The sequence below is a fragment of the Phyllostomus hastatus genome, unplaced genomic scaffold (genome assembly GCF_019186645.2).
Source record: "Phyllostomus hastatus isolate PE091 unplaced genomic scaffold, TTU_PhHast_1.1 phas_scaffold_21, whole genome shotgun sequence".
Taxonomy (NCBI): domain Eukaryota; kingdom Metazoa; phylum Chordata; class Mammalia; order Chiroptera; family Phyllostomidae; genus Phyllostomus; species Phyllostomus hastatus.
In genome coordinates, this window is record NW_025334017.1 from 24,353,249 (window position 1) to 24,380,331 (window position 27,083).

The following is a 27,083-nucleotide window of genomic DNA, read 5'->3' on the forward strand; positions in this document are numbered from 1 at the left end:
ACACTTTACAACACATATTTTATTCCTTGAGTATAAATTGCCTTCCTCTTACTGATTTGAAAAGAAACGAAAACACATTTTCCTTTGCTACTTTATATTTTCCTTCTCTTTTGAAATCATCACTACCAAAGAGGCTTTTAAAAGCTTAATACTTCTCATGGGTAATTAAAGAGTTAAATTTTGGTGGCCTTCTAATGGTATCTGAGAGAAAATAGTACTGACCTCTCAGCCCTGCCCCGCCACCACTCCAGGCCCAGGTCTGCTTCTTCAACTTCGCCACCACTCCAGGCCCAGGTCTGCTTCTTCAACTTCGTCTTCCCACTCCCTCCCCCACAGGCTGCTGGCGTCCCTCTGTTCTTCGACTGGGCCTCAGGAGCTGCCTGTTCCTTCTTCCCAAAGGTCGTTTTCCCTGTTTCAGTTATTGTCATACTGTGTCACAATTCGTGGTGAGTATATACCTTCTGTACACAGATACAGAATATTTACATAATATTGTTTTATTTTACATAATTTGTTTTATTTACGTATTTTATTTTATTGAGATATAATTGACAAATAACATTGTCTAAAGTGTGTATGTGGTGATTCGCTACATTTACATGTTGCTATGATTACCACCTGCAGTGTTAGCTCACACCCTTATCTTGTCACATAATTAATATTTCTTTTTTGGAGGGTGGGACATAATGTTTTCATTTAAATCAGTTTACTTTCATAAGCTTAAGTACATTTGTGCTATTATTACATCAGTTCATTTTGCTTGTATTTTATTCGTATAAAATATTTACTTTGAAAACTTTACATCACTGCTCTAAATAGATAATACGGTTACAGCTAACTGTGAATATAAGTAGTAAAGATAAAATAATGTCATTAAATTCCAGCTAGATACCATTGTTGATTATGGGCCCTGAGCCCCAAGACTGTTGTCCAAAAAAAAAAAAGAAGAGTAGCAACTGTTAGAGAAGTCTTCATTGCAACTGCATAGAACTGAATTGAGACTTCCTTTTTGAAGTTATCAGAAAAAATGCTAATAGGAAATTTAAAAAGAGACTCCTGCAGGCAGCGTACAGATTGGATGGGGACAAAAAACAGGGGCTCTTTGAAAAGTAACCTCACAGGGTGATCTGACCAGAAATTCCTGGGCAGGTCAGGGTGGGCAGTCACGCTGCAGGTCTGTAACTTCCTCAGCGAAAAGTTAGAAGCCAGCCCTGTTCACGGTTCTTGTGCACCTAGGTTAACATGCATTTGAAATATTGTACTGGAAGAATTAGCCCTCAAGAGAGCATGTAATCTTAACTATCCCGTATTCCAATCCCCTCCTTGCTTTTCTCCCACCTCCATGTAATCTTCCTTATGTTTCCTCCTTAATTTCAAATGTATAAGAGAAATCGAAAAACTGTTATTCCCCCGAGCATTTGAGATCTGGCTCCACGACAATTATCTTCAGTTTTAGCTCATATAAACCCCTATAAAAATTCTCTGTAGGTTTTGATGCTTCCATATGTTGACAGGGGAAGATCTAAATCTTAAAGGAAAAGTAAATGCTAAATGATACATATCAGCTTTAAATCATTCCTAAAGAACAAGAACATGCACAAAACCATAGCACCAAAGCTGATGGAAAGGGAAAATTAAATGACCTTTATTTCCCTTGACTGCCCTGTAACTGTGAATCACTTCTTTAGAAAAACAAACATAAAGTTACCCAATTAAAGCACATTACTAATCTAGTAGACAACGTGATCTAGGTGCTCACATAACCTTTTCCCTATTTAGGATGAAAATGCCAGCAAGAAAAAATAAGCAAGCATAATTGATTGTAATATATGTTTGTTCTGTCCAATGGTTTCCTTGTCTTGTCATCCATTACCTTTCAAAATCCACAAGGGCAGTTTAGCTTTCTCTGGTTCCTTTGAAACTCCTTGAAGTAACCAATGAAATGTCCTGAGGGCAATGAGTCTGGATAGATACCGAGTGGCCATGACCCAGACCTTCAGAACCCAGTGGGAGGCGGCAGATGATTGGGAGGACTCCCATTTAGGCTCTCTGTATTCACGAGGAGCCGTCCTGGGAGCACTGCGCTGTCCTCTGCAGGGAGACAGCACCCCCATCAAGCACAGGGCATCAGAACGCTCGCTGGTAATGTGGTGGCTGGCACTAAGTCAGTCCTACGACGCATCAGCCTAAATTAAAGTGGAAATTCTCAGGATTTTCCCCCTTTGATAAGAAAGTGATTTGATTAAGGAATAGGCAAACCAAAACTAGAGGGCCAATCCTGCCTTGTCGTCACCTGTTTTTGTACATCCTTCAAGCTAAAGATAGTTTTTATGTGTTTACGTGGTTGAGGCAATAAAAAACAATTTTGCCTGTAACATATGAGATTCAAAGATCGGTGTCCAGCGTCAGCTTCATTGGAAGACAGCACGGTCATTCATTTACATATTGTCGCTGGATGTTCTGAAGAGTGGAGTAGTGGTGATGGCAATGGTGTGGCTCGTGAAAACTAAAATATTCACTATCTGCTTTTTCACAGAAGAAGTTTGCTAACACTTGCTCTAGGCCATTCGTTTCTACTTTGGCTGCACATTAGAATTATTTGGGAAACAAAAAACACTGGTGGTTCTGATGCCTGGTTTGAGAGATTCTGATGAATTTGTTAAGGACTGGGGCTTTAAAAAGCTCTCTGAGTGTTACAGTTTGCGGATAAGTTCAGCAACAGCTGATCTAAACTAGTTGCTCAAACGTCAATGTGATTTGAGTCACCTGTGGGCTTGTTACATTGCAGGTTTTAAATTAGTAGTTTTGGGTAGGGCCTTGAGATTCTGCTTTTTCTTTTAATTTTGAGAGTACATTTATTAAAGCTGTGGACAGTGAGACTAAGAATGGCTTAGGACAGAAGGAGCAGCAGGGCAGAGACTAGGCGGACTGCGTTGGCTCTCTAGAATCATTACAGGGAAGAAGTGAGCCAAGGCTGGCTGCTGTCAGCTCACTGGGAAGTCAGAAAAAAGGGGGCCTTGGAGGCAGGTTTGGGGGTTAGCCTGGGGTGAGCTGCCATTGCCCATTGCTCCCTTGGTTGCAAGTCTCTTGAGGTTCCTTGGAGTTGAGGAGATGCAGGCCTGTAGGGGAAGAAGAGGGGGAAGGGCAAGGCACAGCTGTACTCCTGGGAGGGAGAGTGCAGATTCTGCATGTTTGACAAGCTACCAGGTGGTGCCAAGGCTGCTGGTCCAAGTGCAGTAGGCAGCTAGATAGGCAGGAGCAGATTAGTTAGAATAGGCCAGGTGCAGAGAGTTACCAGGGTGGAGAACCCTGGGTGCTTAGCAACTCGCACAACTACAAGCCCTTATACAACCACTCCCTTGAGCACTAACCCCTGGTAGATGATATCTAGGCTTCAGCTTTGTTTCAGCTCCAGGGCCAGAGAAGGAACAAAATCAAAGAAGTGAGGCCGCGGCAGACAGCACGATCACCTGCGTTGACTAATGATCCCCTGGCACGAACCAATCAGTGGAGAGCATGAGGAAAGAACCTGGGAAGTGATGAATATTCTATTGGGATTCTCCCCTGAGACCTCCAGACAAAAGCCCTTGGTACAGGGGCCCTGTGAGGCTCTCTCAGAGCCTGCCAGTGCCTTTCCCCTCCCCAACCTTTCCCCAGGGCTCCTTGCCTCCCTCCCTCCTCACCCCCAGTGCTGGGAATCTTTCCCCCACTTCTTCCCTCAAGGCTCATTTTCTTTGTTCTTTGTCTCTTTCTCCTGAGCTCCAAGGGCCCTAGTTTTGCCTCTGTCACTCATTTCCCGAGCCCATTTCTTCTAGGATCACTTTCTCGTACAGTTTGAGTCTTGGCTCTGAATTTTTTCTTATCCAGAGCTCAAGTACCAAGGTTGGGGAACTGAGCTTTAATGCCTGGTACCATTTTTCCGCCATGAACACAAGGACCACACTTTGAGTAACAGGAATCTATCCTAGCCTCTCTCAGAAGAATGCGGGGGGGAACCTGTCTATGTGTCTTCCATCTTCTCTTAAAGGCAGGTTAAAAGATGCCACAGAACAAATGTGGTTTGTATCAGACTTCTTAAGCAACCTCAGTGGACTGGAAACCCACCCCCCTATGCTGAAAGGGATTGTGATCCTTTCCCAGAGACAAAGGGCTTTGAATACCTGCCTTCACTTCAATTTATTAAGACTTCCCATTTTCACTCAGGCAATGAAAGAATAATTACAGCTTTCTTCTTTCACCCTCCCGTTCCTCAGAGAAAGTTTTTGAGGAGTGTGTATAAAGAAATCCTCTGTTGGTTAATGGCCTTGAAATTGTTGTGTGAATTAACAATTAATTCAAGTCCAGTGACTGGGAGAACCACTTCCCTGATTGGCCATGGTTGAACTTCAGGAATTAACTAGGAGGAACAGAATGTCCTATGGGGTATGGAATGCTCTGGTATCTGAATCAGCCTGTGTCATTTGAAACCAACCCTTTTGGCTAAAATTGAAAAAGGAGATGATAGCAAATCCTATGAAGATATTTTCCCCTAACTTCTCCACACTTTACTATGAAGAGGATTAACAATGTGGAATCTCTTTTCTTTTTTATTGTTAAACACTTTTGCCTGTCAATGACCTATAGATTGTTGATTGTTTATCACCCTCAACCTAATTATTATTGGGATCTAATCTTCTGAAATATAAATATGCATGAGTCAGTTGGTTAGAGTGCCGTCCAGATATGCCAAGGTTGCAGATTCAGAGCTTATGAGAAGCAACCAATAAATGCATAAATAAGTGGGAAAAAAAGCTGATGTCTCTCTCTCCCTCTTTAGAATCAGTGAAAAAAAAACTATGCATGAACCTTAAATATGTTAAAATGATAGTAATGACTTCTACAGAAAAAGTTTTATTTCCTATTTCTTTGTTGCTGAAGTGAAAAGCCATCTGAGGGAAATAATCCAATTGTAGCCCCAATTTGCATAGGAAAAAATCTTCTTTTCCCTAAAAATAGGGGGTCTGCCTTTGAAATTCTTGTGACCTGACAGCAACTGAAACTTTGAAGACTCAACTCTAACAGTCACCCTGCAGATGAAAGCCAGCGTGGAAGGAGACTCAGGGTGCCATAAAACTGGTAGCTAATGGGGCATGGGGAGGGTGGCTTTGAAGAGGTAAGAAATCTCAGCTGAAAACACCCTTGGATTAGCCCGCATCCAACCAGGTGTCAGCTTCTTTATACACACCTGCACCCCTCCTCCTGTCTATACCCCATCCACTGCTTTTAGAATTTCTTTAATCAAATGAAGCAAAATGATAGTGAGGAGTTTAAACATTTTTCTGTGTAGTTTTTTGAGATATCATTTACATACCAGAGAATTCAGCCATTTAGAATGCACCACCCAGTGCCATTTAGTACATTTACACGGTTGTGCAACCATCAGCACTATCTAATTTTAGAGTATTTTCATCACCCCCAAAAGAAACCCAGTGTCCACTAGGAGACATTTCCCATTTCCTTCCTCTCTGGCCCCTGACAACCACTAATCTACTTTCTGTGTTTATGTAATTGAGGAAGAAGGTTTTTGTAGCCCGCATTTTGGGTGCTGGTTTCAAAATGTGGGACCCTCACCTGGCTCTTTCACAACTTCACGTCTCTGGGCCTCAGTTTCCTCAGGTGCCAGATGGGTGGTTCCCAGTCTTGGCGGCACATTAGTTTCAGTTGGGGAACTTTGAGAAAATGTTGATACTGAGGCCCCACCCTCAGAGATTCTAATTCACTAGATCTGGGGCTTAGGCACTGGGATTTTTTTTTTAAAGATTTTTATTTTTAGAGAGAGGGGAAGGAAGGGAGAAAGGGAGAGAATCATCAATGAGTGGTTGCCTCTCAAACGCCCCCTACAGGGGGCCTGGCTCACAACCCAGGCATGTGCCCTGACTGGGAGTTGAACCAGGGACCCTTTGGTTTGTAGGCTGGCACTTAATCCACTGAGTCACACCAGCCAGGGCAGGCACTGGAAAATTTTAAAAGCTCTGTAAGACAGATTTATTCCAAGTCCTTGCTATCAAAACATGGTCCTGGGGCCAGCTGAAAGCTTGTTGGAAATGTGGGCTTCAGTCTTCTCCCCACTCCTACTGAACCAGCAGCACCTGGGCATAACAAGACCCCAGGTGACTCGTGTGCACATTGAAGTTTGGAAGGCTCTGCTCCAACGTCTCCTCCAGCTCTCACAGTCTGTAGTTTTGTGATTTCTGTTCCTACCTTTGGGGCCACCAGGTGATTTTTAGTAATCAGTTCCCATAAACCAGAGTTTGCCCCACACTAGAAAACTGGCTTTCAGTTTGCTCACTGAACAGGATATGGGAATGTGCCATTGGCAAAGCGTTCCATGAAGTTTGTTCAGTGATAGTTAATTACACAGTAATTTGGAAGAACATCAAGTCATTTTAGACTTGCTTTATCTACTGTCCAGAAGCAGGAAAAACAGTTGGTATTTAGGTCTCGACCTGTGAAACAGCACACAGATCACACTGACCAGCTTCAAACTGGTTCTGCTCTCTTAAAGTAGATTGGTGATTGCCATCCTTGAGTTATTTTATAGAAATGTCACTGTGCATGTGCCAACCCTCTTATCCAGCTGCCTTGGGAAACAAAGTCTCACCCCTTCCAAGGAACTGATGGATCAGGACAGGACCAGAACTTGAACCCTTTCAGAAACGAAGGGTAGGATGTCCAGGAATATCTGGTGCTAAAGCCCCTTACCATTAATGGCCACGTTCCAAGGTCCTCCGATTAAATTTGTCCCACCAGCTTTTCCTCATACCTGTTCCCTGCAACTCCTTAAAACCCTCCCATTGTCAGCCAATCAGGGGAATGCGAGCTATAGCTTTCCCGTTCGCCGTGCAGGGTGCTAGCAATAGAGCGACTCATTTGTCCACTGCAGCTCTTGATGTTTGGTTCTGCTCTGTGCTGAGAGCGATGGATTCTCTTTGTTTGGTTACACCTGTAGCCAATTTTTAAAGTATTCTGTGTTTTGAAAAATCGCAGGTCAGGCAGGTATTTCCATTTAAAGCAGGATAAGCAGAGCTTGCTTCTCAGCTACCACTGACCATTGGAATCATCTGGGAAGCTTTTACTCCTGGAAGAAAACCTAGGCAGGGAAATCTTTGACATTTCTCTCAGAAATATTTTTTCTAATAAATCTCTTTGGGCAAGGGAAACAAAAGAAAAAAGTGAACACATGGGAATACATAAAACTAAAAAATGTTTGCACAGCAAAGAAAACCATCAACAAAACACAAAGACAACCTACTGAATGGGAGACGCATTGGATAAGGGGTTAATACCCAAAATTTATAAAGAACTCATACTACACAACAGCCAAAAAAATTCCAATAAAAAAATGGGCAGAAGACCTGAATAAGCACTTGTCTAAAAAGGACATATAGATGCCAACAGAGACATGAGAAGATGCTCAGTGTCACTAATTGTCAGAGAAATGCAAATTAAAACCACAAGGAGATACCATCTCATACTTGTCCGAATAGCTATCATCAATCAATCCATAAATGACAAGTATTGGCAAGGATGTGAAGAAAGGGGAACACTTTTGCACTGTTGATGGGAATGCAGATTGATGTAACCACATGGAAAACAGTATGGAGGTTCCTCAAAAAATTAAAAATATAACCGTCTTATGATTCAGACATTCCACTTCTGGGTATTTATCTGAAGAAACCCAAAACACTAATTTGAAAGAATATTTGCACCCCTATGTTCATCGCAGCATTATTTACAGTAGCCAAGATATGGAAGCAGCCCGAGTGCCCATCAATAGACGAGTGGATAAAATGGTGATACGTATGTACAATGGAATATTGCTTGGCCCTAAAAATGAATGAAATCTTACCATTTACAACAGCATGGATGGATTTAGAGAGTATTATGTTCTGTGAAATAAATCAGTCAGAGAAAGACAAATACCATGTGATTTCACTTATATGTGGAATCCAAAGAACAAAGTTAGCAAACAAACAAAATTAAAACAGATACATAGATACAGAGAGCGGACTGGTGGTTGCGTAGAGGAGGGGGTTTAGGACTGGGTGAAAACCTCGAAGGGATCGGGAAGTACACAGTGGCAGTTACCTAAGAGTCTCGGGGATGTAAAGTACAGCACCGGGAATGTGATAATATTGCAATAACAATGTACAGTGCCAGGTGGGTCTGGAAATATTGGGGAGGAGGGAACACTTTCTAAAGTATATAGTTGTCCAACCACCATGCTGTACACTCAAAACCAATACAAAACAATATTGAATGTAAACTGTAGTTGAAAAATAAAAAAAGTTAAAAAGAATCACCTGGGGATGTTTTCTTTTGAAACTCTGGGTGTCTAGAACCCCCACCCAGACAAGCTAAGGCGAATTGGGTAGTTTTTCAAGTTCCTCACTCAGCTGACTGCAATATGCAGTCCATGTTGAGAAGCACTGGTATAGAGTTTTTACCATTGTTACTGTTTGGGATGTACTGAAAACTTGGGTTTTGTGCCTTGTTAAGGTCTAAGGCTGTGCTTTCAATGCATTAGCCTTGATCTATTCGGTAACAGTGTGCTGAACATCTTCGTGTCTCAAGGCCACCAGCAGGATTTCAGAGAAGGAAACTACCAGTGACACGGACCTAGACAGACACTTGGAGGAGGCAAGCTCCTTAAACCCTTGCTTGGCCACGACCAGGACAACGGCAGCCCTCACGCTTCATTTCCTTTCTCTGGGTTCCACATGCCCCAGGAGCTCTGCACTGACACTCTCCCTCCCTGCCTGTTGATTTCACAAAGGAGGTCATTGGATATGCAGGCTCGACTTGTTCTCTTGGTCCTCAGGTCCATGGTGATGGCACTAAAAAGTTAATCAGCCCTGGCTGGCATAGCTCAGTGGATTGAGTGCGGGCTGGGAACCAAAGTGTCCCAGGTTCGATTCCCAGCCAGGGTACATTCCTGGGTTGCAGGCCAGAACCCCCAGCAACCGCACATTGATGTTTCTCTCTCTCTCCCTCCCTCTCCCCCGCTCCCTTCCCTCCCTAAAAATAAATAAATAAAATCTTCAACAAAAAAAAATGTTAATCAATCAACAGATATGTACGGAAAGTTGTGCCCAGCCCCAAAGGGGTGAGCTGGAGGAAAAGGCTTCTAGGATCTGACCAATGAGCTAAGGCTAATGGGACAAGTAGCACATGGTGCATGACAGAATATAGTTGAGAGTTCAGCAGCTGGTGACATCAACAAGGACTGCAGAGATCTGAAGGAAGCAACACCAGTGCGCACTAGAATAGGATGGAGAAGGTACACAGCAAAGATGGCTCGTGGGAGCAGGGGTTGAGGAGGGGAGGGGAGGGGAGGAGGGTGTTCTTATGACTGTTTATGACATAGAATACTGTTTGTCACATTTACTTTGAGCCAGGCATTGTACTAAATGATTTCCGTACATTGTCTTATTTACTCTTCTCAACATCTTATGGGTAGACCTTTAACAGTCCCCATTCTGTAAATGATGAGACTGAGGCACAGAGAAGTTAAATAACTTGCTCAAGGTCATCTTGAACCTGGTCTAAATGACTCCCGAGTCCATGTACTTCACCATACTCCATTGCATATCCACGTAACACTGATCAGTGTATGCCAGGAGGCAGGTTTCTAACATTTTACGTATATTATCTCATTTAATCCTCAAAACAACCCTTTCTGGTAGAGAACCCCATTATTATTATCCTCAAGTTCTGGATAAGGAAACTTAAACACAGAAATTAAGTAACTTGCCTATCTAAAATTGCCAGATAAAATACAGGACACCCAGTCAAATTTGGTAAATAACAAATAATACGTCAGTATAAATATTGCATGGGCCATACTTACACTAAAAATTATTTATTGTTTATCAGATAAATTTAAATAGGTGTCCTGTTTGCATCTGTTTGTTTTTGCTAAATCTGTCAGGCCCACTCGAGGTCAACGTGCTAGCAGGTGATCAAGCAAGGTTGGAATCAGGTGATCAGACTCAGGCCCACACTCCTAACCATGGTATTCCAGTGAGGCTGGAGACGTGGGTTGGCATAATACCAGTGTGTTTGGGAAGAAGTGAGTAGACTCGCCTTCTTGGCTCTGAGGTTGGATTGAGGAGGTGTGAGAAGCTGCAGTGGACTTTTCCACCCTTGCTCAGCTCCCCTCCCCGCTCCCCTGCTGCTGTTGCTGCTGTCCCCACCTGCTGGTGTTACAGGAGTTAAAGGAGCTAGCCAATGCCATCCCAGGCTTTGGGAGCAAATGCTTAGTTCTGGTGACAGATACAGAAGGAAAAGAAAAACAGGAAAAAATAAAAGCATGCAAGAGGAAGTTGGTACGGGATTTTGCAAACATTGTCACACTCATACCTCCCTTTATGAAGCGCAGGCCCACCCCTGGGGGGAAATGCATCACAAACCTTTGGCAAAACCACCGAGGCTGCAGTTACCTGACCATCTTATGGACCACTATTGACCAGGGTTCTAGAACTCTGCAGGGTGCTGTCCACCCAGTCAGCTGATACTGACCCACAGCCATCTATTATCAGGCAGGTGGCCAGAAGTGTTGCTTAGGCCCCGAGGCCTGAGAAAGTGTGCCGTCTCCAGGGTAGATGTGGAGTTCAGGTCCAACACTGAATGCCAAGGAAATCTGGCTCAGCTTCCTGAGCAGCAGGAGCGCTGCAGCTGCAGAAACAAACTTTCCTGGTGTTAAAGGGGGTGAGCACTTGTGTAACTGAATGACAAGCCAAATGCAGAACCAATCTGAGAGCTTAATGAGACCAGTGTGATACTCAGGAAGAGGCAAGATGAATGAGCAATAAGAGGATAAGTAGAAGCAGGTAAGCTATTCCCTGTTGTGGAGGAACAGATATACAAGAATTCACTGTATATAAAAATATACACATGCACATTTATGTTTGATAAAGACAAGTGCTATATTGTATAGTTTATATTTAATAGTGCTTTTAAAATTATTTTTATTATTTCCTTTTGTTGTTTTCCACAGACCTAAGTGAAAGAACCCACTGAGGTAGAAAATATATGAGTAGGACTGAAATGGCTGAGTTGAGGCCCAAAGATACTAAGCATCAGCAGTTTACATCTCTTTTCAAGACCATTTTGAAAATTTATGAACCAGTTGCCCTGCTCCCAGTCTCCCTGTCCTTCAATTATTCCTCCACACTGGCCCTGGAGTTGTTCCTCTCAAACCTGATGGTTCAGAACACTACCAATTGCATAAAAGAGAAAACTGCAAACATTCAATGTCTTTTGCAATCTCTTCCCAAACTGCTTCCCGAATTCTTTTTTCACGATCTGCTTCTCCCAGCACAGGGACACCTGCCTTCTTGCGGATTACCTGGTTCAGACCAAGCATGCTCCTCCAGCCCTTCTCATCTCCAGCCCCTGTCTCACTCTGCAGGACAAGAGCCCAGCAATCACTAGACACTTTCGGACCTCCACGCCTTTGCATGGGCTGTTCCTTTCACCGGGTCCCTCCAGTGGTGTGCTGGAGCGGGCTCTTTCTAGCTCGTGCACATCTGGTCCCAGCTGTGGTCGGTGACACCACATTGATAGCTTGAAATCTGCCGCAGCAGGAGAATTTATGCCGTGGAAATGACAAATGTTGCTCTCGTTCTTTTTCTACCCCCTGCAGTGCCGGTTGTTAAACATTCACCAGCACCTCGCTGCCTGCCGCCTCCCACTCTGCCTGCACATCCTCCAAGACAGCAGGCTTCTCTGTGAAGCTGTCTTTGACTCCCACGGAAGAACAGGGAGAAGAAAACAACTCCTCTGTGCTAAGTCTCAGGGCTGCGTACTTTACGTACACAATCCTCCTGCCACCAGCAAAGCAGTTGTACCGTGTGTTTGTTTGTGGTTGTCTGCCTGGTAAGTGCTAAGAGCAAGGACTGCAATCTGTATGGATCTTTAAAACTCCTGGGACCTTGGAATTTGTTGTTTATAAATGGTGGGATCTTAGCCAATGTCAAGTCTTTAACAAAGCAAAAATCAGGAGGAAAAACTGCATTGCCTTGTTTCATCCGTCTGTTCTTCCAGAGAGCATCCCCTCACACCACAGCAAAGCTGAATATTTTACCAAGGTATTCGGTTGGGTGCTTTAAGAGTCTATAATAAACAAATATGTGCGAGGTATTGCCAGTGTGATGCTGGTGGCATGTTTAAAGATGTAGGAGGGACTCTAGGAACCGGCATGTAAAGGTGGAAATTTTCGGTCTATGAGGGGGTAGGTGGGGAAGCATTGTTCGTCAGAGGGGCCTTTTGGTGAACACTCTTGTTAAGCCCGTGAGGTTAGAGGAGGCCCTTAGCATGGTGTCTGCCCTGAAATACAGGCTTTGTACGGTAGCTGCCACCACCTCCATAGTCTTCTTTTCCTTTTCCCCCATCATCATCGTTGTCATCATCATCACCATCTCCATCATAGAATATTAGTAATGAACAGGGTTAGGCAAAGCTAAGAAACCAACTGACCAGAAGCTGTGTTTGAAAGCCTATTGTTTTCCTTGCTTAACCTTCTCACTTTTCCTGAAATGTATTGAAGCATCAAAACATTGCCAAGAAAGCCATTTTCTGTGGCTGTTGAGAAACTTTATAAATATGAACCATCCACCCTCACCTCCTAGTCAGAGAGGCAGGCAGTAAAAATTGCTTTAACCTCAATTGATTAGATGCTGTGAAATGATTGGCTGAAAGGATCCATGTAATGTATTCAAGTCAACTTAACCAAAAACTAGGATGTAGATTAAAAACCACGTCACACTCATCCTTAAAAAACAGTGTATGCAGAAGCAACAGTAAAGTCTGCCTGCTGTATTCTGCTGTTGCTGCTGCGGTAATAAGTATTTTGCAGCAACAGTAAAGTGTTTTGATCTCATTGCTTATTGGCCTTTGGAGAAAGGCCAGAGAGTTGCATCAATACAATCAAAATAAAGATTATTGTGGGTTGCAGAGCGGGCTTCATGGAAAAGATGAGACCTAGCACAGGCTGGAGCAGATTATAAAGAATGCCCTGAGGGAAGAAAGTAACTGGGGTAAGTGTTTAGAGCATCGTTTCCTGCTCGGTGTTCTGCAAAACAGCATTTGGCATAAAGCCTTTGAAGAGTAAAGAAGTTTGGGAAATGCTCCATAACCTCTTCCTGGCTGAGGTCTAAGGTTAGACCGTAGGCTCTGAGAACACCTGAAGCGAAAAAACCTGATTAGCTTTATTTCACTTACGTTTTCCAAATGTGCTAGATCATAGAATCTGCTTTGGGGGAATATGTATCTTTCAGAATGTTCATATTCCATGGAAGCTAACAAGAAATATTAATTTACAGGATGATGTTTCTGAAACTATTATTTATTTGTGCCTTTTTTGAGGTTTTAAAAAATTCATCTTCTCAGTTTATACTAACTTATGATCACATTTTCACCATGGCTTCTCTCGCTTGATTTTATTTCTCCCTCCATTCCTAACCCCCACTCTGCACTTTAAGTACCCACTTTCATGTGTGCATTATATCTCTTTAAATATACCCTTATCTTAGGCTCTAGCTGGGTAGCTCAGTTGATTAGAGTGTCATCTGATATGCCAAGGTTGTGGGTTTGACCCCTCCCCAGACAGGGCCAATACGAGAATCAACCAATAAATACATAAATAAGTGGAACAACAAATTGATGTTTCTCTTTCTCTCTACAAATAAATTAAAAATAAGTACCCTTGCCCTGGCTGGTGTGGCTCAGTGGATTAAATACTGATCTGTGTGAACCGAAGCGTTGCTGGTTCAATTCCCAGTCAGGGCATGTGCCTGGGTTGCGGGCCAGGTCCCTGGTGGGTGGTGTGTGAGAAGCAACCACACACTGATGTTTCTTTCCCTCTCTTTCTCTCTCCCTTCCCTTCTGTCTAAAAATAAATAAAATCTTTAAAATATATATATATATGCTCTTATTTTATAAAATAAAGCTCTTTTATAAAATAAAACATATCATTTTGTGTGTATGTGCTATAGTTTTTTCTTACTATATTGTTCTCATCCAGCACTATGTTTTAAAGAGCTAAGATTGTTGTTGTCTATTCATCTCACTTGTTGCTTTTATCTGCAGCACAAGATGCCACAGCATGCAGCCCACCCACTTTCCTCATCCATTCCTCCACTAATGGACACCAAGTTTGGTGTCATCGGGGATCTTGAGATGAGAACAGAGAACAATGATATCTACTGGATAAATAGTTTGAGCCATTTTCTTCTATTAAGTAAATAAATAACCTGGTCAATTTTGGCAAGCTGACCTGATCCAGTCCTAGAAGGACAAAAAGTGAATTTCAGAAGAAGGCTTCATGCCCTGGCTGGAGTGGCTCAGTGGGCTGAGCACCTGCTCAAACCCGATCAGGACACATGCCTGGGTTGCGGGCCAGGTCCCCCGCTGGGGGCGTGCGAGAGGCAACCAATCGCTGTATCTCTCACACACTGGTGTTCCTCTCTCTCTCTCTTCTTCCCTTCCCCTCTCTCTAAAAAATAAATTTAAAAATTTTTTTAATTAAAAAAAGAAGCAGCAGCCTTCAGATAATTTGCTAGAACAGGGACTGAAAATCATTTGGCTCAGATTGTCCAGATCTGCCATCCAAAATTGTCAACATTTTGCACTTTTCAAGATTGTACCCTTGACCTTAACTATGACTATTGAAAATAAAACATTTTCTTAAAAATGCAGAAAGGAAAAGAAATGGCCCATCATAGACCACAGAGATCAAGCAAGTGGGCTTGAGCTGGGATTTGCACAGTCTGCCAGACTGAGGCCAGGGAAGCAGGGGCATCAACTTCGGGTCCTGAAGTGATTCATGGGAAGCTCATGATGAGACACACTGACCTTCGCTCGATTACCCATTGCCCGGGACCATGCACGTCCTGTTCAGTGCACTAAATAGGAATTTAATATTAGCAATCCCTTAATTCGGGCAGCAACTGTGAAAGAGAGCACAGTAATTTCGGGGAGTTAAGAGGAATGCCAGCTTTTGAGGAAGTTTCTAATGGTGTTGAACAGGAAGTTCGAGAACTTCTGAGGAATAGAGGAAACTCTTCCAAGTAATTAAACTACCTGAAGTTTGTTTTCTTGAAGGTTCCTGAAGTTTGAAAACTTGGAAGCTTTCTACTTCCTTCAGCAAGTGAGTGATTGTGAAACGCGCCTCAATGCTCCATTGAAGTGCAGGTGGATGGTGTGAGCAGAGTTTCCAGGCAAAGGGGCTGGCAGGACACTGAAAAATATATGTTGAAAAAGAGGAAGTTTCTTAAATTCCAGCATATGTGGATTTCTGCCATAACCAATATGCATGAATATTATTGACAAAGTGATGGCTGAACTTAAGAGGATGAACTCGCGCATGTACAAATGGAGAAATTTAGAATTTTCTGTCATTGGGGTTAATTACCACCAACAGCACAAACTCCTGAGAGTGAGGCAGAAAAAGTTTACTGTACAACAGAGAAGGAAAGGAGCTGTGTCGAACCACACAGACTTCTGGATGAGACTGTCTAAGGATTTTTACCAGTTCACCAGAGAGGAAGGCTGGGTTTACGTAGAAAACATTGTGTATTACTCGCACTGTTGCTTTCTGCCCTTGGCTCAGTAGTTCAGTGCCTAGAATGTAGGAAGCACTCGAATATTTTTAGAATGAATAAATGAAGAACTATAAGTAGCTTAAGTTAACTGGCAGCTATTGCAGAGAGCTCACTTATTTATTTATTCGTTACTTCATTTATGGTGTTAAGGCTTTATTTCTTTAGAGTCGTTTTAAGTTGACAGAGAAATTGAGGAGAAAATACAGAGATTTCCCATATACCCCGTTCCCCCACACCTGTATAACCTCCTCCATTATCAACATTCCTCACTAGAGTCATACATCTGTAACAATTCATGACCCTACACCGACACATTACAGCCACCTAAAGTCCATAGTTTATCTTAGGGTTCACTCTTGGTGTTGTATGTTCTATAGGCTTGGATGGATGTATAATGATGTGTATCCATCGTTATGGCATGATCAGTATGATATCCTAAATGATAGTTTTACTACTCTAAAAATCTTCTTCGTTCTTCTTATTCATCCCTCCCAACCTTGAAACCACTGATCTTACTGTCTCCATAGTTTTGCCTTTTCCAGAGTGTCATGTAGTAGAAGCATACATATGTAGCCTTTCCAGATTGTCCTCTTTCACTGGGTATTAATATTATGCATTTAAGGTTCTATATCTTTTTGTGGTTTCTAGCTTATTTTTTTAGTGCTGAATGATATTCCATGGTCTGGATGGCTTATGTATATATTCGCCTACAGAAGGGCATATTGTTTACTTTCAAGTTTTGGCAATTGTGAATGAAGCCACAGGAAATATCCATGTGCAGGCTTTTCGTGGATGTAAATTTTCAACTCTTTTGCATAAGAACCAAAGAGCACTATTGCTGGAACATGTGGTTAGAGCATGTTTAATTTGTAAGAAATTGCCAAACTGACTTCCAAAGTGGCTGTATCAAGTGCATCTGATTACATGCATTGATAAAGCTGTAAGTCAGAGAGCCCCTTTCGGTACCTAGCATGTGAGCCACACCTGAGAACTGTAGTCAACACTAGTGGCCATGGTGAAAAGGCCAGGTGAGCAGCCAGCTTACAAAAGAGGGCCTTCATAAGGCTTATTTGGGTGGGATCACTTGCACGTAGAGGGGAAAACGTGTCAAATGTTGGGACTAATACCAACATTTGATTAGATTTCTCTGTGTTTCTAAATCACAGGAAAACACACACCCCTCTGTGGCAAGTGTGAGAATCCCATGTTCATGTCCTTGGTTCACAGCCTTTTGTTCCCTGTGTGATAGCCTCACACAGCTGTGCCTAGATTAGTCTCTGGTGCTCTGCAGCACCCGGCCATGCGTCCGGCTCTGTCGCCAAACACCACCCAGGCCTGCCAGATGTGTCACCGAGAAAATGCCCCATCTGTGCCTTTGGCACTTTACTGACTCTTGTGGGAAGGGGGCAGATGCAAGGGCGACAATAACAATGACTTAAGAAGAATATTTACTTGGTGTATTTACTCAGATGTTTGCACATAAGCTTTAGAAAAATCAATAAAAATACCACAAACCGTGGGGGAGCCTTGAAATGATCTAGTTCTTCTCCCTGGTGTTGAGCAATAATTATCCTGTAACTCTCTGCATTTGAAAAAAGGCAAAACCCCTTTTTGTGTTAGTCAGGCATGAGTCTGAAATGCAATCAATCTCTCTGTCGCCATACATACGTGTGTGTGTGTGAGTACAGAGTGGGGCAAAAGTAGGTCTACAGCTGTTCATGTGGAAAATAATATGGGAATAAACTCTGAGTTTCATGTACTCACAACTGTAAACCTACTTTCCCCTGTACACATATATATACACATTGATCTATATCTACACATATATCTACATACTGTACGCAATATATCTCTCTATATAGACATATATAAATATACAGATATCTATTTTAACACCTTATTGGGTATATGAGGAAGTAGAGAAAATGTTACGATTTTTGCCTATTCCTGAGAAATATTTTTATTCTAAGATACTAGTTATTCCCTTCTCCTAGGGTTCCTGAGTGGAACTGTCCGCATGAGGGGTCCAGAGTACCTGGACTTCTCCTCACCACCAACCGCCCCTCCATGCTGCAGAGAAATTATAACCCAGTAGAAGTCATGAATTTTGCTGGATTCAGTTTCTTTGGATGCAGTCACCTCTAACATCCTGGGTCTCTGACTCACTTCTTAACCAGTCTCTCCCTCCTAGAACATCTGAGTGAAGAAGGAGTGGACTTTCTAAGTGAGGAAGGGGTGTGGAGGCCACCCAGCATCCATGCCCCCTTCCATTGGTTACGGCACTCTGAGTTCCTTCAGGGGAGCCAGCGTCACCCCACTCTCTGCCCATGTGCTCTGAGTGGCGCTCTGACCCAGACTCCGGGACATCAATGCCTCCAATCCCCCAGGACCCAGGACCAGTGCAATCAGAGTGACCCCCAGGGCTTCTGCTGTGTCAGGAAGAGACTCTGCCTTTCCACCCGAACCTGGAAGGCTGTGGTTGGCAGTGCTGCAGCCTTCTTATCTTCAGGGGAGTGTCTGTCTCAGAAAAGAGCCGACACAGAAGCAGAAGAGCCAAGAGCTGGAGAAACATCAGAGGTCCCGATGGCACAGTTCAAGGCCTGAAGTCTCGGACTTATCCTCTGTCCCTTGAACCAACAGCCTTTCTTGTTGGCTTAACCTACATTAGCTTTTCTGTGATGTGCAAAAAGAATCCTAGCTTCCGAATCTTGTTTTACTAGCACCCAATTTTATTTCAAAGGACTCGATCACTTCAAATGTTAACGTTAGCTATTATATCCTGACATAACAAGGCAGTTTCTCCTCATTCACTCACTGTCTGATCATCTTCAGGTATTCTGAACTTCTTACATGAAGTACATGAAGACCATGGTCAAAAATTATACAAAAATAGTAACTTGAAAATTTGCCAAACAGTGTAACAAGACCTAAAGAAATGAGTTCAATCACGGTGGGTGTCGCTCTGCAGGGCTGCTCTGGGAAGCCAGCGGGCCTGGAGCGCCCTGCAAGAAGTCACCGAAAGCAGGAAGCTATCGAAAGGTGAAGAGGAAGGACAGTGAGTTCTGTTTGTGACGACTTCCTGAGAAGCCTTTCAAAATAATCTTATATAGGCAGCATTTCACTTTATTTTTCCCCCTTTTATCTTATTTGGCAGTCATAATATGACACGAAATTTACACCAGGAGAAGAACCTGGGAAGGAAACCAGCGCTCCTCCGTTCCTCCGTCACGGCTGTCTTTTGTGTTTGGTCTCTTCTGTATGTGTTGTTTGGATTCCTTACTTGTTTATTCTTCTGCATTTTTTAATTGTATGCTTAGTGCTTACTCTAGAGAGGGCGTTCAACTCCTAAACATGTAACAAGCTGTTTTGAACTATTACCACTTTAGCTTTAATTGTATAAAAAACTCTGCTTTTATACAATTCCATTTCCCTTTTATGTTGTTGTCATCATAAATTACATCTTTATACATTCTATGTTCATTAACATAGATCTTTAATGATTGTTTATGCCTTTGTATTTTAAATCATATAGGAGAAAAATGAGTTACAAACTAAAAAAATATAAAAACATAATATATAATATAAACATATCATATAAGTGTATATATTATATAATACAAGCACATTATATGCCATATTATATAATATAAACGTGTTACATAATATGTTAGATAATATAAACATAGTATATGCTATATTATATAATATAAATGTGTTACACTAATGTTTATGTAAACATATGTAATATGTAAGTGTATGTTATATAATTTTACTATATGTGATATTTATACATAATATAAACATTGTATCATATATTACATATATCCTATGCATGCCTAATGCATAATACATTATATAATATTTAATATTTAATAAAATATAATAATACTTGGTGGTTTCATTTACCAGTGCCCCCTTATTTCTTCACATGGCTTCAGGTTGCTGTCTAGTATCCATTCCTTCTCACTCAAAGGACCCCTTTTAGCGTTTCTCGTAGGGCAGGTCCACAAGCTGCACGTGTCAGGACCTGGAGGTGTGAACTAACCTGGCAGCACCGAGTCGAAGCCCTTGGCAGTCTTTTTCCTGGATGCCTACATCGGAGCCAGACTCCACCAGTGGCCCCGTTTTGAGTTGAACTCAGAACTGTTATTTCCTCTGCCTCATTCAGGCTTTGAAGGCGAGTCAAGACATCTGAATTTTGGTCCTGGTTCTGCCCATATCTAGCCATGTGACTGTGGGTGGACAAGGTTACTACGCTTATTTGGGCCTTTTCCTTATCTGTAAAATTAGGTGTTGTAACAAGTTTTTCTGAAAAGGCCACATAGTGTTTTAGACTCTGTAGGCCACATACGGTCACAACCACTCAGCTCTACCGTCGTGGTGCCAAAGCAGCCATAGATAATAGGTAACGGATGGGCACGGCTGTGTTCCAATGACATTTATCGATGAAAGTGGGAATGAGGCCAATCTGGCCTGTGGGCCACAGTTTGCCAACCTTTATTCTAAATGGTCTTGGAGAGACCTCTAGCTTTAAAATATGAAAAGTCTGATGATTTACACTGTTGTTATCAGTGTCCTTTCACTACTTTGCCTCATTCTGGAGCATTGTTTCAATAGACAATAGAATGGGAAGCATTACTACCACTTATTTGTATACCCTGTAGCCAAAGTAATTTTTTGCGGGTACTTTGTTTATTGCTCCCAATGAGACTATTAGGTGGATACTATTGTGATTGCCATTGTACGTAAGCAAAAGCTAAATTGAAAGAAGTTCCTTTAACAGGTCCAAAGCCACAGAGTTGGTAACAGCAGAAAACAAGCCAGTAGGACTCCAAAACCTTTGCCATGTTTTCTCCATCTCATGGTTCCTACATTCAAGGTTTTTTGCATAATAGAGAATTTGATTTTCTTGAGAGGGAAAACAAATCTTAAATATACTAATCTAAAGATTAAGCCTCAAAAATTCCACTTAGACTGTTTTTTAATTATATAAATAAAACAATCCGTTGCTGACTTCAAATGCTATCTCTAAGGTGCAATGCCAGCCAAAGAACATGTTGATGCTCTCAAAAAACTCACCATCTGTCGGGCAAAACATTTGAAAGAACTAGTGAACAAAATGCAGTTCTGAATTAATTACAGTAGAAATGCTTTAATTACTCTTTACTTACTGCACCTGCCAGACAGACCGACGCAGTCCCTTGGTGCCAGCTGGCCCACAGTGCTCTGAGTGCTTCTCTGGAGCATTCCGCCCAGGTCCTGTGTTAGGTTCCTACGGCCACAACTCTGGAAGGCCGAAGTCCAAAGTCAGTCTCATGGGGCTAAAGTTAAGGTGTTGGACAGGCTGGTTCCTTCTGGAGGCTCTGAGGGCATCTGTTCTCTTGCCTTTTCAACTTCTAGAGGCCACCTGCATTCCTTACCTTATGGCCCCTTCCTCAGGTACTCTGATGTCTTGCTTCTACAGTTACATGTTGTTCTACTGACTCTGACACTCCTGACTTGGTTTTATAAGGCCCCTTGTGATTACGTTGGGTCTATCCAGGTGATCCAGCATAATCTCCCCATCAAGAAATCCTTATCTTAATCCTTAATCCACATCTGCAAAATCCCTTTTGCCATATAAGGTAACAGTCACAGGTTCCTGGGATTAGGACTAGAACATCTTTGGGGAGCTGTTATTCAATCTCACACAGGTTCCATCTCCAGCTTCTCCCACAGGTAAATTGTACACTTACCAACAATTGGTGGTTTCTCGGTCTGTTATTGTGCTTATTCTTGTAACTAGCTAACTTAATTAAAAAAGTATGAAACCAGTAAAATATGCAGGTAAAAAGGGAGTTGCACTGTCTGTGGTAAATACATTAAATGAAATAAGATCATTTCAAAAATACGGTCAAATTAGGGGAGGCAAAAAAAATATCTGTGACAAGAAGTTAGACTGCAGAAGAATGTATATATGCACATAAACAATATGAGATAAGGATGGCTGTGTAGGCAAGATGACACAGAACCCTTCTCAAAGGAGATCTACTAGGACAAAGGACTAGGCCTCTCGTTAAAACTTTGGGCAACAAATGGCCATTTAAGTGTTTTTATTAAAAGTTCTAAGTAGGTATATTAAATTATGATCTTCTCACTTGAACTAACCTTTAGATTACCCAACCAATCTCTCATAAGTTTTTAAAAATATATATTTTAAATATTTTATTTTTAGAGAGAAGGAAAGAGAGGGAGAAAGAGAGGGAGAGAAACATCACTGTGTGATTGCCTCTTCTGGACCCCCTATAGGGGACCTGGACCGCAACTCAGGCATGTGCCCTGACTGGGAATCAAACCTTTCAATTAGCAGGCTGGCACTTAATATACTAAGCCACACCAGCCAGGGCTCTCATCAGTTTTAATAAAAGGAATCCTCTTACATGTGATTCAGGGTTTCATATGTTGATCACTTAGGACTGCAAAAATTTGGGAAGAAAGTTTAATCAAGAGTAGGGCTTAGCTCTGGATGGTGTGGCTCAGTGGATTGAGTGCCAGCCTGCAAACCAAAGGGTCGCTGGTTTGATTCCCAGTTAGGGCACATGCCTGGGTTGCAAGCGAGGCTCTCTGTGCGGGGTACATGAGAGGCAAACATTGATGTTTCTCTCCCTCTCTTCCTCCTTCCCTTCCTCTCTCTCTAAAAATAAACAAAATCTTAAAAAAAGAAGAGTGGGTCTTAAACTATACCTTGAAAGTTATCAAAGATCTGAATAGATTATGGGGGGTTGAGGAAGGCGCACTGTGTGAAACAAACAACATACAGTGGTCCTCCATATCCTCGGGTTCTGCATCTGAGGATTCAACCAGCTGCTGATGGAAGATATTTGGGAAAAAAATGCTACATTGTTGCTGAGTTGTCCTATGTGATTAGGCCTATGATGGTTGTATCTGTACTGAACATGTACAGGTATTTTTTCTTGTTATTATTCCCTAAACAATACAATATACCAACTATTTACATAGCATTTACATTGTATTAGGTATTATATGTAATCTAGAGATGGTTTAAAGTATACAATAGGATGTGTGTAGGTTATATGCAAATACTATGCTATCTATATAAGGGACTTGAACATCCTAAAATTTTGATACCTGCTCAGGGAGGTGGTGGAACCAATCCCCTGAGGATACCAAGGGATGACTGTACTCAGAATGTAGGGGCAGAGATGACTAAGAATGATAATTTCAACCCAGCAGGTAGAACCTTGATACTCCTACTACGGGTCTCATTCCAGCAGTGTCAGCAACACTGGGGAGCTGGTTAGAAATTCGGACTATCAGGTCTCACCCCAAACCTACTGAGTCAGAATCTGCAATTTAACAAAATCCCCAGGTAATTTATTGGTACACAACCTGTGAGAAGGGCTGTCTTAGAGAGCACTTGCACCTTCCTAAAATGCACTGAAGCATTACTATGATGCACACTGGATAGAATGGTAACAGAGTTCATCAGGCACCTACTATGAGCTGGGCCAACTACCCAGTGCTTTGCAAATCTTGTCCTATTTAATTCTCAGATGTCCCAGTTTTGTGAAATAAAGCTGATCTTTATTCTAAATAATGACACACCTTTCTTTGTTCTCTGTGATCCCTTTGATGGAAGTTGGTATAAAGAATACATTAGTGTCTTAAAAACCTCAAATAATCTCTTTTGAGTTTCAATATGCAAAATATTTTGACATTATATTTCTTCCCTCTCTTTGCTTCCTAGGTTGCAAACTCACAGCTGGAAAGATCTCAGATGCCTTAAAATTTTCAACCTATGAGAACAGAGAGGTAACTCAATAGCACTTGGTTTACAATGGGGGTAAAATAAAATAAAAACTGCAAGAGCTATATACTATGAAGTGGAATTTGGGGATGATAAATCAGATTGAGCCAAATCTTGGAGAATTTGGAAGGCATTCCGGGTACTCCTACAGTGCTGCATGCCTCAGCAGTTTACGCAGAAAGGGAGGGCTTTCTCAAGGGCACATTGAGACAGCTTTTCCTTGCCTTGTCCAGACTGGAAAAGATGAAATTCTTGTATCTTCTTGTTCCTCTCTGACTTTGACGCTCAGCCCACGCTGAACAGGAGAAATATGCGCAGCAACCCAGATGATGGGCGCTGTGCACAGCCACGAACATGCACGCTTCTCGCTCACTAGGTTGGTTTTCAGTGAACCTCCCATTCTGACTAAACTCCGTTCAATAAGAAAGATTCCATGGGTCTCCACCCAGCTGTTCTCTTCATACAGTCTGGGGGTGGCAGACAGAGTCCCTAAAACCGCCCAAGTACATAGGGGAGGGCTGAGTCTTAGTGCTCGCTGCCACGGGACTGAAACCCCAGAACTAAATCTAATTGTGTTGGGGGCCGGGAAGGGCTGAGGGGAATAGGAGGGTTAGTTTGTGAGGGGCATTCCTTTCTCTCACTTTCACAGAGAACATATTGTATTCCAGAAGCAGAAATCCGAATGTGGGAAGAGGTGGGTTAGCCCTGGAGGAAAGGAAATAAGGGCTGCGGGTTTCTGAAAAGGGCTGGAAGCTAAGAAATCAGGCCGTGCTTACTTACCAGGCATGATTCAATGGGAGCTTTGTGGCTCTCAATGCAGCCTGAACAGTAGTTTAAATCTGAGAAAACTTCCGGCAGAGCAAAGAATCTTTCCTGCTTGTATTCTCTACCACCTGAATCCTTGAAAGGAGTGTATTGTGTATCTAATCAGTCTATTTAAAAATACTCTAAAAGTTCTACATGCGTATTAACATTAGTACTGTTTTTACATTATTTCAACATTTAGCTAAATGATACAGTGGGGGCAGATCTCGGAGATATTGTAGTGTCAGAACACTGCAATGACGCAAATACCGCAATAAGGTGAGTCTTACGCATTTTATTCATTTTATTTATTTTCTTCAAGAACTTTTCATTTGCATTTCCTAACTGGTGCAAGAGCCCTAGCTTTTGGCCTATTTTGGCTTTTGACATGCCTTCCTCGCTCAGCTTAATCATCTGTAGCTTTTGATTTAAAGTGAGAGATGTGAGATGCTTCCTTGTACTTGAACATTTAGAGGCCACTGAAGGGTTATTCACTGGACTCATTTCAACATTGTTGTGTCTCAGGGAATAGGGAGGCCCAAGCAGAAGGGAGAGATGGGGAAGGCGGGTCAGTGAAGGAATCAGAACACACAACATTTATCGATTACATGGGTGTGGTTTGTACTGCCCCAAAACAATTATGATAGTACCATCAAAGATCACTGATTAGAGATCACCATAACAAATATAGTAATAACGAAAACATTTGAAACAGTGCAAGCAATGTGATACAGAGACACGAAGTGAGGAAAGGCTGTTGGAAAAATGACTCTGATAGACTTGCTTGACACAGGGTTGCTGCAAATCTCTAATTTGTGAAAAGCAAAATATCTGCAAAGTGCAATAAAAGTGAAATGCAATAGAATGAGGTATTCCTGCATATATATCCTGAAAATTTCTATTCAATGACTTGATATTATATTTGGGGATTGATATTGAAATTTGATATATATTTATAAATTATATATTATACGTCACTTGTTTTAACAAACTCTGGTGTTCTAATTTATAAATATATCATATTTTATTTATCTATTCTCTTACTGAGGAGCATTTAGGTTGTTTCCATTTTTCACTATTAGAAGTCTTGAATGAATAACCCTATATTTTCTCCTGGAGCACAGTGAGAAATTTTCTCTCAGATTTGTACCTAGATAGCTTGCAGTCCATCTTAACTTTTTTTCTCTACAGAGAGAATACAGCCCTGATTGGTGTGGCTCAGTGGGTGGGGCACCAGCCCACGAACCAAAAGTTCTCTAGTTCGATTCCCAGTCAGAGCACAGGCCTGGGTTGCAGGCCAGGTCCCCGGTTGGGGGTATGCAGGAGGCAACCGATCGAGTCTTCCCTCTCTCTCTTCTTCCCTTCTCCTCTCCCTAAAAATAAATAAAATCTTTACAAAAGAAAAAAAGAGAGAATACATATATCTGCCCAATGCATGGGACAGCTGTTTGGAACAAGTAAGCCTGTAAATATAAAAGGGCTGTGTACAGTGTACGAATATACAGCATTATCATTCACAACTTAGAGTGATCTCTGCAGTCTGGGTTACTGAAGATCTTGTATTTAGGGGACTGCCAGCTTTCTTCTAATGATCACATCGTCACTATCACAGAATGAAAATGTTAGTGCATTTACTCCTACTGGTACACATACCTAAATCAGCCCCATGGACGACTGAACAATAGAAGGGCCACTTATGCTAGTGGCATCTGGGCTCTACCTGCCACCAAGGGTTCCCAGGCCAGCCTGGTGGAGTGTGGCCCACTTCCAAACCTTCAGGTCATCACCTGCTATCTTGGACCACTTCCAGCACCTGCGGCTGCAGGTTAGTGTTTCTCTAACTAAGCAGGGTTGCACAGAGGAAGAAATTAACTGTGATGTTGGCCCAATAAAGCCTTCGGTCACCCAGCAGGAAAATCTCGAGCCAGCATTGCCTGTCAGTTTCCTCACTTGGGCCGAATGGCTATGCCTTTATATCCCTGCCCCCTTCAGTCATTGAATTTGGGCTCTTCTGGAAAGGGCTTTATCTAGGATGCGGCAGCTAGCTCAAGCCTCTGTCTGCTGACCACACTCCCTGTAGCTGGGCAGCACATCCGACCTCGTAGGAGCACCCGAGGGGCACATCTCTGTGTCTGCCACATCCTTGGGGTCGCGTTCTTCACGCCCGACTGCTGAAAATAACAGCATTACAAAAGTTCATTCCAGTTGCCAACCAATCACAGAGTACCCTAACATTACAAATACAAGTCTGATAGCATAAATCTCATCCTGAGACTGGGAAACAAGTCATCTAGCCACGTATTTTTGAGAGAAATAACACCCTTAGCTATTTCTTCATCACAATATGGACACTCAGAAAGAGATGAGTCACTTATATTTTCCTCTTTTAAACCTCTTAGAAAACATCTTAAATGCTTTTTCCTTTGTAGTGCCATTGGAAAAGCAGCATCACCTAGTAAACCCTGACTAATGTACAATTAAACCGCCCCAAGTTAAACACAGCTCGCATGACCGTCATGGGTTCCCTCTGAAGAGCTGAGTCACCTGTACAAGAGCAAACTCCCCTCAAAGAAGAACAGAGACATGGAGAATGAGAGGAAGTCTTGCTGATAGAGACCCAGCAGGAAAGGGAGCTTGGAGGTTAGCCATAATGCGAACTCCCACGATGCTAAAATAATAAAATAATTTAAGGCCACCAAAAGAGTGTTTACTCTGCCTCGTCGGTGTTGTCTCTGAGGTCGCACCTGGTCCTGAGGGGAAGCTGGGGGAGACCCACAGGGACCAAATGACCCCTCCAAGGTCATGATGCCTTCACAACTGGGAATAAC

General features: G+C 42.3%; 1 long non-coding RNA gene across 1 annotated transcript; it reads left to right on the forward strand.

The window, feature by feature from the left end:
* Positions 1-311: 311 nt before the first annotated feature.
* LOC123833164 lies at positions 312-26,942 on the forward strand. Its single transcript, XR_006788176.1, has 5 exons — positions 312-446; positions 11,687-11,919; positions 23,392-23,456; positions 24,458-24,534; positions 26,685-26,942. It is a non-coding gene; the product is annotated as an uncharacterized LOC123833164 (long non-coding RNA).
* Positions 26,943-27,083: the final 141 nt, after the last annotated feature.